At 41.6% G+C, this 18,781-nt stretch overlaps 1 protein-coding gene across 1 annotated transcript in view; it reads right to left on the bottom strand.

The window, feature by feature from the left end:
• Mapk10 (mitogen-activated protein kinase 10) overlaps positions 1–17,344 on the bottom strand; it is a 295,793-nt gene extending 278,449 nt beyond the window's left edge. Inside the window, exons 1-3 of the mRNA XM_038328945.1 lie at positions 17,273–17,344; positions 16,726–16,919; positions 11,441–11,554 (exon numbers count right to left, since the gene is read on the bottom strand). The gene's annotated coding sequence lies outside the window, so the exon portion shown is untranslated. The remainder of the gene's footprint in view (positions 1–11,440; positions 11,555–16,725; positions 16,920–17,272) is intronic.
• Between the last annotated feature and the right edge of the window lie 1,437 nt (positions 17,345–18,781).

The following is an 18,781-nucleotide window of genomic DNA, read 5'->3' as shown; positions in this document are numbered from 1 at the left end:
GCAGACTTACCCAAGAGAAGAAGACAGGAAGTAATCAAATTGAGGCTGAAATCAATAAAACAGAAACAAAGAAAACAATACAAAGAATCAATGAAACAAAAAGCTGGTTCTTTGAAAAAATCAACAAGACAGACAAACCCTTATCCAAACTAATCAAAAGGCAGAGAGAGAACATTCAAATTAACAAAATCAGAATTTAAAAGGGAGACCTAACAACAGATACTGAGGAAATCCTGAGAATCATTAAGCCATACTATAAAAACCTGTACTCCACAAAATTGGAAAATGTAAAAGAAATGGACAATTTTATGGTAGGTACCACATATCAAAATTAAATCAAGACCAGGTTGACAATTTAAATAGACCTATAAACTGCAAGGAAATAGAAGCTGCCATCAAGAGCCTCCCAACCAAAAAAAGTCCAGGGCCAGATGGTTTCAGTGCAGAATTCTACCAGAACTTCCAAGAAAAGCTAATATTTATACTCCTCAAAGTGTTCCACATAATAGAAGCAGAGGGAACATTGTCAAGCTCTTTTTATGAGGCTACAGTAGCCCTGATACTAAAACCACACAAAGACTCAATCAGGAAAGAGAATTACAGACCAATCTCCCTCATGAACATAGATGCAAAAATATTTAATAAGATACTGGCAAACCGAATCCAAGAACACATCATAAAAAATCTTCCACCATGATCAAGTTGGCTTCATTCCAACGATGCAGGGATGATTCAACGTATAAAAATCTATCAATGCAATCCACCATATAAATAAACTGAAAGAAAAAAACCATATGATCATCTCATTAGATGCTTAAAAAGCATTTGACAAAATCCAACACCCTTGATGATAACAGTCTTGGAGAGATCAGAGATACAAGGAACATATATAACATAAAAAAAGCAACATACAGCAAGCCAACAGCAAACATTAAACTAAATGGAGAGAAACTCAAAGTGAATCTACTAAAATCAGAAACAAGACAAGGCTGTCCACTCTCTCCATATCTACTCAAAATAGTTCTTGAAGTTCTGGCTAGAGAAATAAGACAACAAAAGGAGATCAAGGGGATTCAAATTGGAAAGGAAGAAGTCAAACTTTTGTTATTTGCAGATAATATGATTGTATGCATAAATGACCCCCAAAACTATACTAGGGAACTTCCACAGTTGATAAATACCTTCAGTAGTATATCAGGATACAAGATAAACTCAAAAAAATCAGTAGCCCTCCCATATACAAATGATAAAGAAGCTGAGAAAGAAATTAGAGAAACATTACCCTCCACAATAGCCACAAATAACATAAAATATCTTAGGGTAACACTAACCAAAGAAGTGAGAGATCTGTTTGAAAAGAACTTTAAGTCTTTCAAGAAAAAAAAATTAAAGAAGACACCAGAAAATGGAAATATCTCCCATGATCTTGAATAGGTAGGATCAACATAATAAAAATGGCAATCATACCAAAAGCAATCTATAGATTCAATGCAATCCCCATCAAAATCCCAACACAATTCTTCACAGACCTTGAAAGAACAATACTCAACTTCATATGAAAAAAAAAAAAAACAGGAAAACCAAAACAATTCTGTACAATAAAGGAACTCCAGTTGGCATCACTATCCCTGACATCAAGCTCTATTACAGAGTAATGATAACAGCTTGGTATTGGCATAAAAACAGAGGTTGACCAATGGAATCAAATCAAAGACCCAGCTATTAATCCATATATTTATGAACACCTGCTTTTTGACAAAGAAACTAAAATTATACAATGGAAAAAAGCATCCTCAACAAATGCTGCTGGCATAACTGGATGTCAACATGTAGAAGAATGAAAATAGATCCATATCTATCTCCATGCAGAAAATTCAAGTCCAAATGGATTAAAGACCTCAATATAAATCAGACTATACTGAACCTGTTAGAAGAGAAAGTGCGAAGTAGCCTTTAATGCATGGGCATGGGAAAACACTTCATAAATATAACACCAGTAGCACAGACACTGAGAGCAACAATAAATAAATGGGTCCTCCTGAAACTGAGAAGCTTCTGTAAAGCAAAGGACACAGTCAATAAGACAAAAGGGCAGCCTACTGAATGGGAAAAGATCTTCACTAACCACCACATCAGACAGAGGACTGATCTCCAAAATATATAAAGAACTCAAGGAATTAGACATCAAAATTCCAAATAACTCAGTTTAAAAAATGGGGAACCAAACTATCAGAGAATTCTCAACAGAAGAATCTCAAATGGCCAAAAGACACTTAAGGAAATGTTCGATATCTTTAGCCATCAGGGAAACGCAAATCAAAATGACTCTGAGATACCATCTTACACCTGTCAGAATGGCTAAAATCAAAAACACCAATGATAGCCTATACTGGAGAGGATGTGGAATAAGGGAAACATTCCTCTATTGCTGGTGAAAATGCAAACTTGTACAACCACTTTGGAAATCAGAATAGCAGTTTCTCAGAAAATTGGGAATCAGCATACCTCAAGACCCAGCAATACCACTCTTGGGCATATACCCAAAAGATGCTCAATCATACTTCAAGGACATTTGTTCAACTATGTTCATAGCAGCATTATTTGAAATAGCCAGAACCTGGAAAAAACTAGATGTCCCTCAACCAAAGAATGGATAAAGAAAATGTGGCAAATTTACACATTAGAGTACTACTCAGTGGTAAAAAAGCAATGGCATCTTGAAATTTACATGCAAATGGGTGGAACTAGAAAAAAAACAACCTGAGTTAGGTAATCCAGACCCAGAAAGATGAACATGGTATGTACTCGCTCATAAATGGATACTTGCTGTAAAGCAAAGGATATTGAGTCTATAGTTCATGATCCTAGAGAAGCTAAGTAACAAGGTGAAACCTACAAAAACCATACATAGATTCACCTGGCAAGGGGAAATAGAGAAGATTGACTGGCAAAACTGGGAGTATTGGGGTGGGAGAGTAGGGAGGGCAGAAGGGGAAGATGAGGGGAGAAGGGGAGTGGAGAGGAGAACCTGAGGGAACAGGATAGTCAAGACAAGGGAAGGACAGAGATGAGAACAAGGAAAGAGATATCTTGATTGAGGGAGCCATTATGGTGCTAGTAAGAAACCTGGCTCTAGAGAAATCCCCAGGAATCCACAAGGATGACCCCAGCTAAGACCCTAAGCAATAGAGGAGAGGGTGCCCAGACTGGCTTGCCCTGTAGTCAGACTGATGAATATCTTAAATACCACCATAGAACCTTCATCCAGCAACTGATGGAAACAGAGGCAGAGACCGCATTTGGAGCACCAGACTAAGCTCCCAAAGTCCAGTTGAAGAGTGAGATGAATGAGAATATGAGCAAAGAGGTTAAGACCATGATGAGTACACCCACTGAAACAGTCTACCTGAGCTAATGGGAGCTCACCAACTCCAGCAGGACTGGGAAGGAACAAGCATAGAACCAAACTAGTCCATCTGAATGTGGTTGACAGTTGCAGGGATGGAGCAGACTGAGGGGCCACTGGCAGTGGCGCCAGGATTTGTCCCTACTGCTTGTACTGGCTTTTTTTTTTTTTTTTTGAACCTATTCTCTTTGGATAATACCTTGCTCTGCCTTGGACCTTCCCCAAAGCAATGTGCCTTACCCTCTCTGAGGAATGGATGAGGGTCTGTTGGGGTAGGTGGGGTGAATGAAAGGCGGGGAGAGAGTGGGATCTGGGATTGGTACGTAAAATGATAAAAGATAGTTTGTTTCCTTTTTAAAAATAAAACTAAGGTGACAATTCTGCAGGATAGCAAGTCCAGGATGCAGGATATAATCAGACCCTGTGTCTGGTAGGGTCTGCCCTGGCTCAGCACAGGGCCTCTCACTAGGTCAACACTTGATAGGAAGCACCAGTCTGTTCTCTGGATCCTCTTTCGCAAGAACATTTTTCCAAGGCTGAGCACTCACCCATTTGACCAGAGCTAGGATTTAGTGTATGAATTTAGGAGGGAGAAACACGAGTCTTCTATCTGAAGAACACCTCTGCTAGTTTCACAAGTGAAATAGCCCTAAGAATTTAGTTTCTCATCTCAGGTGGTTATCAGTGACTGAGAATCAGGACAGAACAGCACTCTAGAAGGACAAATGTCACTATGGTCCTTGATCTAGCTCACTGACCTGGTTTCTGACTCCCCAGACATGTGGAAATCTTTGCGTGTCTGTATTTGTGTGTCTGTACTTACATGTCTGCTTTTGTGTGTCTGTATCTGTGTCTGTATTTGTGTGTCTTATTTGTGTGTCTGTATTTGTGTGTCTGTATCTGTGTGTCTGTATTTGCATGTCTGTATCTGTATCTCTGTATTTGTGTGTCTGCATCTCTGTATTTGTGTGTCTGCATTTGTGTGTCTGTATTTGCATGTCTGTATCTGTATCTCTGTATTTGTGTGTCTGTATCTCTGTATTTGTGTGTCTGTATCTCTGTATTTGTGTGTCTGTATTTGTATGTCTGCATTTGTGTGTCTGCATTTGTGTGTCTGTATTTGTGTGTCTGTATTTGTGTCTGTATTTGTGTGTCTGTATTTGTGTGTCTGCATTTGTGTGTCTGCATTTGTGTGTCTGTATTTGTGTGTCTGTATTTGTGTCTGTATTTGTGTGTCTGTATTTGTGTGTCTGCATTTGTGTGTCTACATTTGTGTCTCTGTATTTGTGTGTCTGTATTTGTGTCTGTATTTGTGTGTCTGTATTTGTGTGTCTGTATTTGTGTGTCTGTATTTGTGTGTCTGCATTTGTGTGTCTACATTTGTGTCTCTGTATTTGTGTGTCTGTATTTGTGTGTCTGTATTTGTGTCTCTGTATGTGTGTCTGTATTTGTGTGTCTGCATTTGTGTGTCTGCATTTGTGTGTCTGTATTTGTGTGTCTGCATTTGTGTCTCTGTATTTGTGTGTCTGTATTTGTGTCTGTATTTTAAGGATCCATTTTGGTCCCACTTTCACTTTCAATGTTAAGGAGCATATCAAATTTTTTTAAGTATGTAGTTTAAAGTCCCTGGGCCCTGCCCCTCCTTGATTCAGGACCCGAGGAAAGTTTGCCATCACTTCCCTGTCATTAGTTGTAAAATCAGGGTGCTCAGAAGGGCTTTGGAGGGGAGCGAATGGATTAGCGCAGGCAGAGCACTTCAGGCCGATGTGGTGTGCAGTCAGTAATGGCAGCTGACACCTTCAGCTTTGTCTCGGCCTTCCTGTACTCCGCTGAGCAACTGCAATTCGTGAGTCCTGAGGATCTTGCCACTAAGAGGTCATTTGCTCGCTTTTCCAACACAGAGAGCCACAGAATCCCTAACAATTTTTTTTCTATTTGGTGAACCCTGACTTTACATGGACCCAAAGTTTACTACTGTTCACAAAGCACATACATACAAGCAGTTCCACGAGCAAAGCGTTCTCCAGTGTGTGGTCTCTACTGTCTGCCCGGAAGTCTCTTCTGTTTTCAGTTTACAAATAAGCCTGGACCCTCTAACTTCTCCACGTGAAAGCTCTCTAAGTATTTTAAAGCAGTTGCTTCCTCAGTGGCTAGCCCCAACCTTCATTTCCCTACTCCAGGCATAATACTGGGATGCCGCCTGATTATATGTCACAAGGTACATTTTCTCAGCCTTTACCACCCCCACACCCATTCCCAGGACCGGCTTCCTCTTGTGAATGTCCTTCCTAGTTGAAGTCACCAAAAGCTGCACACGCTATTCCAATTACTTTCAAAAAGTAAAAAGAACAGTGGGTACTTTGTCAGGGAAAACAAAATGAATTTTGGCAAGCCTATCAACAGCAGCCACCAAATGCAATGCTTATAAAAAAGGAATTAAAGTCCTCTGTTATTTTGAGAGATGTGTCAAACAATATAGGCCATCACCTAACCTATTTAAATGAAATTGTGAACTCTTCCAAGCCATTTTCCAGACTGCATCAAAGATACTATTTTCCATGCTGTTATAGAACTTGACTGTTTCTATGTGTAGCTGTATACTTTCCTGCTAGTTCTTCCTTTGTCCTGCATCTGTCTTTCTATGTCTGTCTCTTGTATGCCTGTCTCTTTTTCATCTGTTAAGAAACAATCATTCAACAAGTAGCCCGTCCTGGGCTATACAGAGGACTTCTAAGACAAATAACCCCAGCTAGAATTACTTCCTCTTTAATGTCACAATGCGGACACATAATAAGCCACTGTAGAGACCCAGGGAGGGGGGATATGTTCAGATTGCTGAAAAAGGAACTGATACAGAACACCAAATGCGAAAGATAAAAAAACTGTTTCTAAGAGAAGACAGCAGAAGAGATCTAGAGCCGACATACACAGTACCTCTTAATTTTTAATGTGCATAAAAATCACCTCTGCCTTATGAAAATGCATATTCTGAATTCAGTGAGTTTCAGAAAGACCGAGGATGCTGCATCTCAGTTGAGCTGTAGAAGAGGGCCATGCTGTGTTCACTTAGTGTAGCAAGTGTTTGAAAGGATAGTAACATGGTTTGAATGGAGAGGCCTCCGCAAGGTCATGGGTTGGAACACCTGGTCCCCAACTGGTGGGGACTTCAGGAGGTAGGTCACTATTTCAGGCCCACTGTCTTCTTCCTGATCCAAATGCCCTGGGAAGAACTCAACCTCAAGTTCTGCCACTGTGGACAGAAGCTTTTCTCACATCTCTTCCGATCATGATGGACCAAAATTCCCTGAGACCCCTTTTCCTTTAAATTAGTTCAGACACATGTTGTGGTCAAAGTGAAGGGAAAGCAACCAAGACAACCATCAAGGCCAAGTAGAGATGCTCCTCAACTACGATGCTCCCTCCAGAAAAATAATATCAAGCTGAAACCGGCAGATGTCAAAAGCGCACGCGCTACAGCCAACCTTGCAGGCGTCATAGCTTGGCTCCTCTCACCTTGTGTGGACTCGGGACACTTCCATTAGCCTCCAGTTGGCCAAAGTTATCCATTGCCAAGTGTATTTCATAATAAAGCATTGTGCATCTCATCAGCTAACTGGAATTTGCAGGCTCCTGCTGCTTCCAATCATCACAAGTGAGCTTTGCCCAGCATATCGCCAGCTGGGCACAAGATCAAGACTCAAACTCTGAAGCAGGATTCTTTTTAATGACTTTTTGTTTTGGAAATTAAAATGTAGTTGCATCATTTTCCTTTTCCCTTCTTTCCTTCAACCCCTCCCATGTACTCCTTGCTCTCTCTCAAATTCATGATATTGTTATGCCTCCCTACACGTACATACGTATGTATTCCTAAGTATGTAACTACAGCCTGCACGGTCTTACTTACATGTATGTGATCTCGGGGGCTGACCACTTGGTGTTGGGTAAGCAATTAGAGGGTTCTTCCCTAAATAAGACTATTTCCCCTGTCTCTGTATTTCTCAGTTGGTGAAGTACAATTCTTTTTTTTTTTTTTTTTTTTTTTTTTTTTTTTTGGTTTTTCGAGACAGGGTTTCTCTGTAGCTTTAGAGCCTGTCCTGGAACTAGCTCTTGTAGACCAGGCTGGCCTTGAACTCACAGAGATCCGCCTGCCTCTGCCTCCCGAGTGCTGGGATTAAAGGCGTGCGCCACCACCGCCCGGCTGAAGTACAATTCTTAATGGGTGCATATCACTTAAGCAGTATTGAGAAGCAAAAAAAAATGAAGAAAAAAAGAAAAAAAACATTAAGTATTACAAGTTGGAACCTTCTGCAAGGAACAGGGAGAGGGAAAGGCCAGAATTGACACAATGCAATAAATCAGAGAGGGAAAACTCTGAGTGTGGAGGTGGATTGAGGCGCATTGGAGTTGCCAGCCATTCTAGGTGTCCAGAGTCTCTAAGATGGCAAGGATGCGGCAGTTTTTATGGAGAAGGGAAATGACTGCGTGAACAGCAGCGTATATCGACAAGTCCTTGTGCAGGCAGGCTATATGGTAATGACTGCACACTAAGATAAAAACGTGGTTTTATTGGTATGATCGTCAGCAGAAAGGTGTGACAGCATTAAGGTTCCTTACGTCTGATAAAGACGATGAACAGAGCCTCTGTGGTAGTGATGAGAGACCTGGACCAAAGCAGATTGTCTGAGAAAGGTTTAAGAACTAAAGCAGGGGGGCTGGAGAGATGGCTCAGCTGTTAAGAGCATTGCCTGCTCTTCCAAAGGTCCTGAGTTCAATTCCCAGCACCCACATGGTGGCTCACAACCATCTGTAATGAGGTCTGGTGCCCTCTTCTGGCCTGCAGGCATACATGCAGACAGAATATTGTATACATAATAAATAAATAAATTTAAAAAAAAGAACTAAAGCAGGTTGATGACTGATTCACATATTAATTTCAAAAGCAGGCGGCTGTTATTTGGTATTTCTTTGCATTTTGTTTTTGCAGTCCTAGCATCTGTTCTTAATATGACACTTAGTGACACATGATCTTGACAAAGTCACTTGCTCGCTGTTAGCAACAACTGTCACATCTTTTAGAAAGCGAAGAGTTGACCCGAATAAACACCATGGTCTCTTTTAACCATGAACTTTATAACCTTTCAGGCTTTAAATAATTTCTTACTAAGTGTTAGAATCATAAAGCACGGTCTCAGAGGTTGCTACAATACCACTATAAAGACACACGTATGACTCACATTGACTGCCTAGCCCACAGATACAGCAAGCGGAGGCATTTTCCATCCCCACTACCTTCTCCCACCCACTTCCAGGTCTCCTCTGTCTGCCCACCCTTCCCCGTGCGTTCACATTACTTTTGTTCTTGCAGCTGCATTTTTAGTGTTTCCTCTGGCCTCAGCCTCACCAGTCTCTAAACAAACTCTGAGAAACTAAAGAACTTTCGAGTCAGAAAGACTTCAAGCTGAACATTAAGTCCGCGGCTTCTCCCCTGCATATCTGCCAGCGGGTAATTTAGCCTCCTAAACTCTGCGTTCCCCGTGTCTGTAAGTCACAGAGATGACTGAAGATGAATGTTTGCAAAGTGCTCCGGGTAGGGCCTGTGACATAGTAAGAATTCAAAAACGATAGCATTTGGAAAGATACATCTGAAAAAGGCTCAAAAACAGGCACTTCACAAAAGAGGAATATCAATTGGCCACATTTAAAAAATGAAATGATATTCCTCATTAGTAATCAGCAAAATGCAAATTGATACTCATATGGGTATAATTACTCATTCACCTGATTAGAGAAACATAAGAGCCTGCAAATGAAGTACAGGGGGAAATGATGTACACCATCGCCATGGGTACAATTGATGTGTCCAACTCAAAAATATTTTTAAATTATTTGTTTATAAATTATTTGAGGTACCCATACCTCAAAACTTAGCAATCCCTCTTTGTTTTTATTCTAGATGCATGTAATAGAAACTAGATAAAATATGAATGCCCATCAACAGTAAAGGGATAAGCAATTTTTGGTATATTTCTACAACAAAATGCTATGCAACAACTTATGCAAATATACTGTCTGTGTGAACTCAAGGTTTATGAGCAGAGGATTAAGAATGTATACACTATATAGACAGGCTTGTGGAACTGAAGTGCAGACAAACTGAAATATGTATGGTGGGCATACTTAGATGTAAATTCTACAAAGAACGGCGAGGGGCTGAGTGACAGGTAGGATGGCTGTGTGGCCAGCTGTGTTCCGGGTGTGTGGTGCATGCTGAGAGTGTGTGGTGCATGTTGGGAATCTATGAACTATGCTATATAATTATCCTTACCTTCCCCTTATTTAATATATTCTTGAATGGGTAAAACATTCACATCTTTAAAATAAGCCAACTGTGTCACTCTCCTAGTGAAGATCTCCAAAAGCTCTTCATTTTAGTGTAGAATTTAAATGCCTTGACTTTGTCTAAGAGATCCCTCATGTGTCCCCTGTACCCCTCTATCCCAGTGCTGAACGAGAGTGCTCCCAAGCAATTGCTCTCCCAGCTGATGGGGTTCCCACCGTGTGTTGATTGTGCCTTTCCTCTCTCTGGTGCCCACTAAAATGTCCCTTTTGCAAAGTCTTCCTTGGCTAATTTTTACCATATCTGTGAGATTCTTCTCTTCGGAATATCTTTGCTTCCCCGAGTCTATCTACTGGATTACACGTCACTAGTCCACCATCTTTAGGGTGTATCTGTCCTGCTGATAGTACTTCATGTAGGGTACACATTCCTTTAAGACAGAGAAGCTCATCTAGTCCAAAAGCCAGTAGGATATCTACATGACAGATTACCATTAAGAGTTAGCTTAGTAGAAAAGTGTTTAGCCTGGGGATAGTGTATATCGTCTACTCCCTGGGAATAACATAGGACAACATATAGAGTCAACCATATAAAGTTGTTATTGCTGTAGCTCATAAATTGGTTACTGGCTATTATATGTGATTCTCTCTCCATACCAAACACAGAACACATTTTTATAACGCACACTATAGTGGGGATTCCTGGATCTGCATCTTTAGAGTAATGGTTGCAGGTTGTAAAAACCATAATATGAATCACTATAGAACTCATTTCCTCAGATTTCTGCAGCTATAAGCACCACATTTAGCCACAGGACAGCCTTGCTAGTAAGAAGCCGTCAGGCAAATGAAAGTGAGATATTGATCGCCAGCACCAACAGCTTCCTTCTGGAGTCTTACAGGCACCGCCATTGCATTCTGTGTCTCACAGATCTTATTTGACAGACTAGAACTTGTTCGTCTCAACTGTAGTTTATTAACTGCTGACGTTGGTGGCTGTTAAACATCAAGATTTGACTTGAAAAGACGTTCTGTTTGGGTGTGCTGATATTCTTATAAAGTAATACATTTCCAAATTATTCTAAGTAGGTAGAGCAACTAGGTATATCTTTAACATTGTTTTTCATGAGTAAGTGTAGGGGGGTGAGGGGTATGTATGGTGGGTGTGGGTGCATGGATGGTTATGTGTGGTGTGGGTTTGGGTAGATGTGTAGTATGTGTGTGGTGTGCATGTGGTATGTGTGCATTTGTGTGTGTGTGTGTGTGTGTGTGTGTGTGTGTGTGTAGTTCTGAAAGGAATGAATCATTATAATTTAGCTCAGAACTAATTTTTCCACTGAAGGAGTTGAATCAGTATAGAAACATGCTGTAAACTAACACCACCACTTAAAATAATGTTACCCAGCTGATGCTCTAGAACACGGTGTTGTTAACTGGAGCCAGCCTATGTGGACGGAGATGACTTGTGGAGATGGAATGATGGGATATCTTTTTTAAAAAAAAAAACAGAATTATAAGTGGTATTGGAATGACCACACCATCAACTAAGGCACATGCTCTTTCCTACTGATTTTTACCCAGATTGACACCATTCAGAGCAGAGTTTCTTCAGCTCCATATGAGACATACGTGATAGATAAGCTGTCCGCATTGACTGCCAATGTTCTACTAAGGAATACTTGTAGAGTTTCCACTCACCACTGCTTGTGTGGTTTCTCATCGATAGGAAAGCAGTCTAATTCAACAGCGTCTTGCATGAGTTGCCATAACCAAGATCTGAGATGGTCCTGCCAGTGGTGTTCTCACACTAGCCTAAAATCAGGGCAAAATGATGCATCAATTTGATTTTAAGATTTCACATTTAATTTCACTTGCACTATTAAAACAAAAATACTAATATCAAATGTAATAAGGCAATTTTCCCATGTGGCAAGGATCAGGGAGATGACATCAGATATGGGAGGTAATAACTTCTGTTAGAATTTGTTGCAAACAAAAGAACTTTGGTGTCCTTCATAGCAAAACAGCTAGATGTTTTTTAAAATCTAAGCAAAAAAAATTAATAATGATTTGAATGAGCAGGATCTTTGCTTTTCTAGCTGTAGACTTAGTTCTGAGATCCATCAGTTCAGCCGATTCTCAAGGCCTATGCCAGTTTTCAGTTTTCTATCTATTGCCAAACCATGATCTTAATTTCCATCTTGTCAAGTCCAAAAATAATCCTCCTTTCTAGTCAGATAAGAGTCTTACTCCGACCAGGGTCTTCCAGTGATTTCTAGGAATACCTTTCCCGCCACTACCCACTCATCTACTTCCACCATCCCAGGTGTCACGTGTGCTGCTTGTCACCATTTTAGAGGACAGTATCTTCCTTGTTGGGCCTTCTGCACTGACCATCAAACATCCTACCCTCACTACTTAACTCCCCACACAAGCATCGACTCCAACAGCTGAAACATGTTCTCACCTCACTCTCATCTGATAGAAACTTACTGTGTGCCTGCTGCGTGCCTACTGTGTGCTAGGCTGAGCAAGACACACCTAAAGGCAAAAAAGATTACTGTTTGTGTGGTGATTGTGGTGAAGAGGGCATCTCCTCCTACAGACAGGGATTAGCATAGCCAAATAAGTAGACCTGGGTGTATGTAGACTGAGGTTTCTTTCTGTAACAGAGGGCTTCCTTGTTGGGGTTTCTGTCCTACCCAGTTCCCACAGTCAGTATAGCCCCATAGAAATCACACAAAGGTCTATATTAATGATAAACTGATTGGCCCATAGCTCAGGCTTCTTATTAACTCTTTTAACTTATAATAGCCCATTATTCTAGTATATGTTAGCCACATGGCTAGGACCTTTTTTGGCAAGCAGGTCACATCTTCCTTCTTCTGTGTCTGGGCAGGACTGGAAGAGGAAAAGGCTTCCTCCTTCCCAGAATTCTCCTGTTCTCATTGACCTGCCTCTACTTCCTGTCTGGTTGTCCCACCTATACTTCCTGCCTGGCTACTGGCCAATCAGCATTTATTTAAAACATAATTGACAGAATACAGAATTGTCCCACACCACCTGGGGACCTCCCTTTACACTCTGGAGTTTCAGGTCCTATTTCTGTATAGAATGACAGCAAGACTCCAAGGTCCCACACTCAGAAAGCATCTGGTGCATCCAGGAAGGCCACTAGCCACAAACCAGGACTCGGTTTAATTTCTGTTAGGAAAACTCACTGACATGAATTTTGAGTGTCTCTAAGTCTCAGTTGCTTATGTTTTGTCTCATTCCCGATGTTCAAAGAGGGGGGGTGGGGTGAGGAATTGGTAGAATCCTGTCTCTCACTGAAGGCTGCTGGGCAATGCTGGGTGCCCTGTACCATGGCTGCGCGTTCACTCTGCACAGCTCTTGGGTGTCTGAGCAGCTGCGACTGGAATACCTCTGCAGGAGGAGCCCCCTGCCCTTTATCTCTCTCTGCAACACTTGGGTTTCCATTCCCACCAGCACTGATCTCTTAAGTCTATGGATTTTATAGCTTGTAGACACTGAGGAGAAGAATGGTGAGAAAAGCCAGAGTAGCTTGCTGGGTGCAAAATGTCATTTAAACTACAAAACCCTTTACTGAAAATAGGAATGTTTGGAGCCAGCTTTCAAACATACAGGTTTCGTTCCTGGATTTTGCAGTGTTACCACTCATTTTTACCAAGTTTCTCTACTTTTTTGTTTTGTTTCTATTTATTTATTTATTGTTTGAACAGGGTTTCTCTGTACTTTGGGACCTGTCCTGGAACTAGCTCTTGGAGAGCAGGCGGGCCTCAAACTCACAGAGATCCGTCTGCCTCTGCCTCCTGAATGCTAGGATTAAAGACATGTTTCACCACCACCCAGCTAAGATTCTCAATTTTTTAAAAAAATAAATTTTTTTCTACATTAAACATAGGGGAAACAATGGTCCTCAAGACATATAGATTCTTTAAGTTTCCTTTCTTCACCTTAATTTATTAGTGGGGTTGAAATATACTCAAAACAAGGAAAATGTCTGCTCAAAATACTAGAAGTTCAGTGTGAAAACATTGGGGAAACACAGGCTTCCACGTATGTCTGAACATGTATGTCTAAACATGTATGTCTGAAAACACAGGCTCCATTCAAAAAAAAGACAGTTCTCCTCAAGCAATATGCAGCAAGCCATCTTATCAGAATTAGCTGCACAGTGTCTCCTCTCAGGATTATGTAATGCAATAAATAATCTCAATATGCTAAAGAAGTCAATGGATTCTGTTCCTCTTGACTGAGAAAGCTTCTCTCCCCGGAGTCTGAGGGCCCACCTCGCCCACACCTCCTCCATGCTCTGAAAAAGATGCCATAACAGAAGCATGTGTGGCGGGAGGCGGGAGGCAAGCCTGCAGCTAACAGAGCACAGCATCCCTTTCTTGGTACCGGACCCTTCTGCGTCTCTCCATGCAAGACTGCCACAATGCCAAGCGGAAGCTTCCAAAAGACTCTCGGAGGAAGCAGGAGGAACAAGGATGAGATCCTCTATGTGGAGATGTGTTTGCTCCTTGTGCAGCCCATTTTTCCAGTGAGCGACCAAAGGTCTGTTTGGTTTACTCACAATTCCACTCCACATCCATCCTCTAGCTACAGATATGACCGGAGGTCAGCTCTAGAACGAGGAGGAAAAAATGCCTGACCCTGAGTCTAACAAACAAGGAAACCTCAATTGGTCTTTATCTTTTATCATCAGGATGGAAAACTTTGTAGCTAAGCTTATATTCAAAGAGATAGATGCAGTTACATGAGGATGTAATATAACTTTCAGTATATGTATGTGCCTTTGAATACTTAAATTAGGCAAACATCATTTGCTTCTGATATTCCTTTAGCATACAGTGAAAGAGTTTTGTCATGAATTTAAAATAACCGCATTTTATAGCACCCATGATCAACTCTCCTCTTAACCTTGCAACATCTCCACCACGCACTAGAAACTGTAGTACTAGCTGCAGTTGCGCCAGACAGTCACAGCGAGAACACAGTCAGTCCCTGTGGGAGCTGTTCAGAATCACCCCCTTCCCGCATGCAAACACACACCTCCCCCAGCAGATGCTGTTTTTTAGGGGGGCAGCAAGGAGGAAGCTGGAGGCAGCTGAATTTGCCACTCCCTGGGTACTTTTGGCTTCCCTGTCACCTGGAATCTCTCTCATTACAATTGCAAAGATTTTGCAAAAACCAGAGCCCCGCAAATGAAAACTACTAAGGACAGGAGGGAAGGAGGGGCCAGAAAGGAAGCTGGAAACTCAGACTTAAGGTCATTCCACCTATCTCATCTGCTTTTCTAGTCCTATTGTAGGGGGAGAGACAATCCCTTTGGGTGTTTGTAGACAAACAAACTAATCCAATACTTTATGTCAATATTGAGGGTGAGGTTAAAATTTTTAAAAAGAAAGGAAAGGAACCGCATACCAGAAGCAGCAAGACTGCTCCATCAAACTACCCAGCCCTAAAACCCAATGGTTTCAAAGTGGAGTAGGAAGCTCGTGAATTCATTCATGAGCATGTCTGGCTGTACTAAAACATACATGCTCACTGAGGATGGATGTCTATGAAGCCTCTCGGAGAGAACTGGCCATTACTGCAACCATTTTAAATATGTTGATCAGCATTCTGCAAGACCTTGCAGGCTTGACAATCATAGCACTGGGAGAGAGGGAAAAACTGCACAGGTAACGCCTGGCGCATCAACCACCCGCCTTCCTTCCCTGCCAACTGTGGCCTGTCCCATATGACTTAGCCTGTGTTCATGAAAGTTATGGCCAGTGCTGTCGTACAGACACATTGCTCTGCAGCAGAAACAGACCGTGTAAACAACCTTGTGGCTGCTTCAGATGCTCCTGCCCTAGGAGTAGCTGCTCTTTTCTGTGGCCAGATTGCAATGCCCTTGGAAGTTAGCTGCATAAGGCAGTCAAAGCAGCATCTTGGCTCTATGTTTAAATGTTGGAGGGAAAAAGAAAATGAAATATATAATACATGGATATAATTTTCTTGAAATATCCAAAACCCAATTTACTGGAAGGCTTTCCAACAAACCACACTTATTCTGCTGAAGGAGCAAACACCTAAATTCTGATGAGTGTATCACCAAGCTCTTTTCCAATGACAGCGATTTATTTTTTCTTCTGAAAATGCACTGACATTTCCAGGGGACACGGTATCTCTGCACAGAATACCTGGGAACCTTGCCATAGAAAAATGCTGCCTGCTGTGGCTGGGAGATCACTTTCTTAAAGGGACCTTTACCTATGTGGATGCGGTGCCAGTGTTTGCTCTTTTCCCTGATCAAGTCCCTGTACTGCGTTCCTGTCTGCAGCCCAAATTTAGTTCAGGGTCTTTCTACAAGAAGAACATCATCTTTGTGTGTGTGTGTGTGTGTGTGTGTGTGTGTGCGTGTGTGTGTGTGTATGCAACATCATTAGTTCATTATATATGTGTGTATGTATAAATACATATATAAACTGTATGATATATTTCAGAATATTTAAAGTTAAACCTGTCTACAAACAAAATTTATGTCTATTAGTGACATTTTTAAATCTTATGAGACCTATAGTATTTCACAAACTGAGATTCACACTTCTAAACAAGCCTCTCCTTCTCTCTCTCTCTCTCTCTCTCTCTCTCTCTCTCTCTATCTATCTATCTCTATCTCTATCTCTCCCCCCACCAAGTGTGCATTTCCCTTACTCTGCTTTGCGGGTCACAATCATCATGGTCTGTCTCGCCTTCTAGCTCTCTTCACTCCTCGGTCTGAGAAGAGGCTGCCCAGAGTAAAATGCCAGGGTCCTCTTACTCTCAGACAGTATATTTTGTTAAACTGGCTCTCCAACCCCATCGCTTCCTACTTTCTCATCCTCTCTCCCATCCCACAAGAGAGATGACAGATATCACCCACCCTCCCAAAACAGGATAGAACCCAAAATGAGCAAGAAGTCACCTACCATTCCGTGCCTGGGAACCAGGATCCTGGTCGGGATGCGTGCCCCAGAAATCCTCCCTACTGGGTTTTCAGTAGCCACATTCCAAGCTGGAATGAGGAGGAGGGTCTTTGGAGGTGTGGAGATTGTTTAAAAATAATAATAGACAGGTGATTTCCAAGAAGAACCAATCTTTAGCTCACTCAAACCCCTAGGAACTGAGGAGTGAGGAAGAGAAAGAAAATTTGTAAAAATGAAAATAGAAAAACAAAAAGGTAAGCATATAATATATGAAGCACCACCCACCCCCATAAAAATAAAAAGGGACGGGAGGTTTAAAGAGAAGAGTGGCTTGCTGAATCACCCTCTCTCACTGCCTGGAAACCATTGTGCAGCGGGAGGCTGCCTGTACCATTGTGGAACCTACCAGAGGAGACGGACAGAGGGCTTGGGGAATGGGGTTGCTATGGCAACTGAAAGGAGCACACATGACGTCAAAGCCCAGAGAGGTCTAGGGAGGGGTAGGAGGAGGGAAGAGAAAAGGAAAAAGTCTATCTGTGGCTACAGCTACCTCGTTTTCTGGCGAAATGAGAAGAAACAGGACCGTGGCAACTGAGATCTGCGAATTCAGCGCTGGGGCGGGGAGGGCGGGGTGGAGAGCGGCGGGGGAGAGGCGGGGAGCTCGTCACAAATCCAAGAAGCCCTTCCTCTATGTGACTCCAGCTTGGCACAGCACCGAGGACAGATCGAAAAGCCATTGGGAAGGCAGTCACCCTCGCTTTTCAACTACCTCAGCTCTTTGCGAACAGCAAAGAAAGACAGAGACGTGCCATCTCGCTGAATGTCAAAACAAACAAGAGATAGTCATAACCTCACAAGAGAAGCAAGGATTGGAGCTACGCCCGGATCACAGAGGTCATTTGTCCAACACCATTTCTTCTCTGTCTCCCTATTTCATAAAAATCCTCATAAATATCCACTAAAGCAAACTCATTAAACTAACGTTCATATCACAATTTAAAGCAGGAAAGAAAATACTGGCAATTTGTGTTAACAAATTAGGGTATGGAGTACATTTCTTCTGATTTGAGAAAACTCTATAGAAAACTAATATAAATTTCACTTACTATATGTTTTAAGCTAGTTTTCTGACTTTGCTGTAGAATATTTTCAAATTATGAAAACTATGTATATGCATCATCTATATAGGATAGCTTGATGGAATGAGAGCATTAGACTACTTTCACTATTAAAATGTTTACCAAAATTGTCCCATTATGTTTGAAAAGCAGTTCTCATCTTTGGGCTTCTCAAGCCACGCAATCAAACCCAATCCTATTTTCTTGAATACCTTCATGGTGGGTTTCCATCTGCTGAACCAAGTCATGCTAAAATTTATGCTTCTACACTGCACTTTGGAACTGGCGCACTGGCACAAACAAGGGGCTCTGCCATAGGCTAACAGAAGAGATAAAATACAGCAGGTAGGTGTAGAGCCGGCAGTGGTGGCAGATGCTGCAAGCGTCATGAAACCCAGAGGAACCACGATGAGTTTGTGGTTTCTGGGCTACTGCTTCATCTGAGAGAAAAGCAAGGAAGTGACAAACTGGTTCTGGTTCTAACTCTCGTCCCCCTGACAAGTTCTTAGTTGCTTCTTTGATCTAAATTCAAGTAAGAATCAGTAGTTGGCTACTAATTTTTATGCTCCACTTGGGTCTACTTATAAATTATGGCTGCCTCATATAAAAATATGGATGGCTAGCCAAACAACTTTTTAATAGACAGTTGGCTTTTAAATTATTGGTCTGTATGTTCTTTCTTCTATTTCTCCTCCCCCTTCCACTTTTCTGTGCTACGAATTGAATGTCACAGCCCTACACATGCTAAGCAAGCACTCTGCCACCATGCAGCATCCCAAAGTTGTTTCCTAAGTTTGATATCAAAAATCAGTCCCCAATAATTCAATATCGATAAGGAAAAAGTGAACTTCAGCTTTTACTTTGCACTGTAAACAAATATTAAGTCAAGAGAAGTTAAACATCAAGACATGAGCACTAAACATCTGTAAAGCTAGTAAAAT

The sequence above is a fragment of the Arvicola amphibius genome, chromosome 1 (assembly GCF_903992535.2).
Source record: "Arvicola amphibius chromosome 1, mArvAmp1.2, whole genome shotgun sequence".
Classification (NCBI taxonomy): Eukaryota; Metazoa; Chordata; class Mammalia; order Rodentia; family Cricetidae; genus Arvicola; species Arvicola amphibius.
This window is presented reverse-complemented; position numbering and strand designations above follow the sequence as displayed.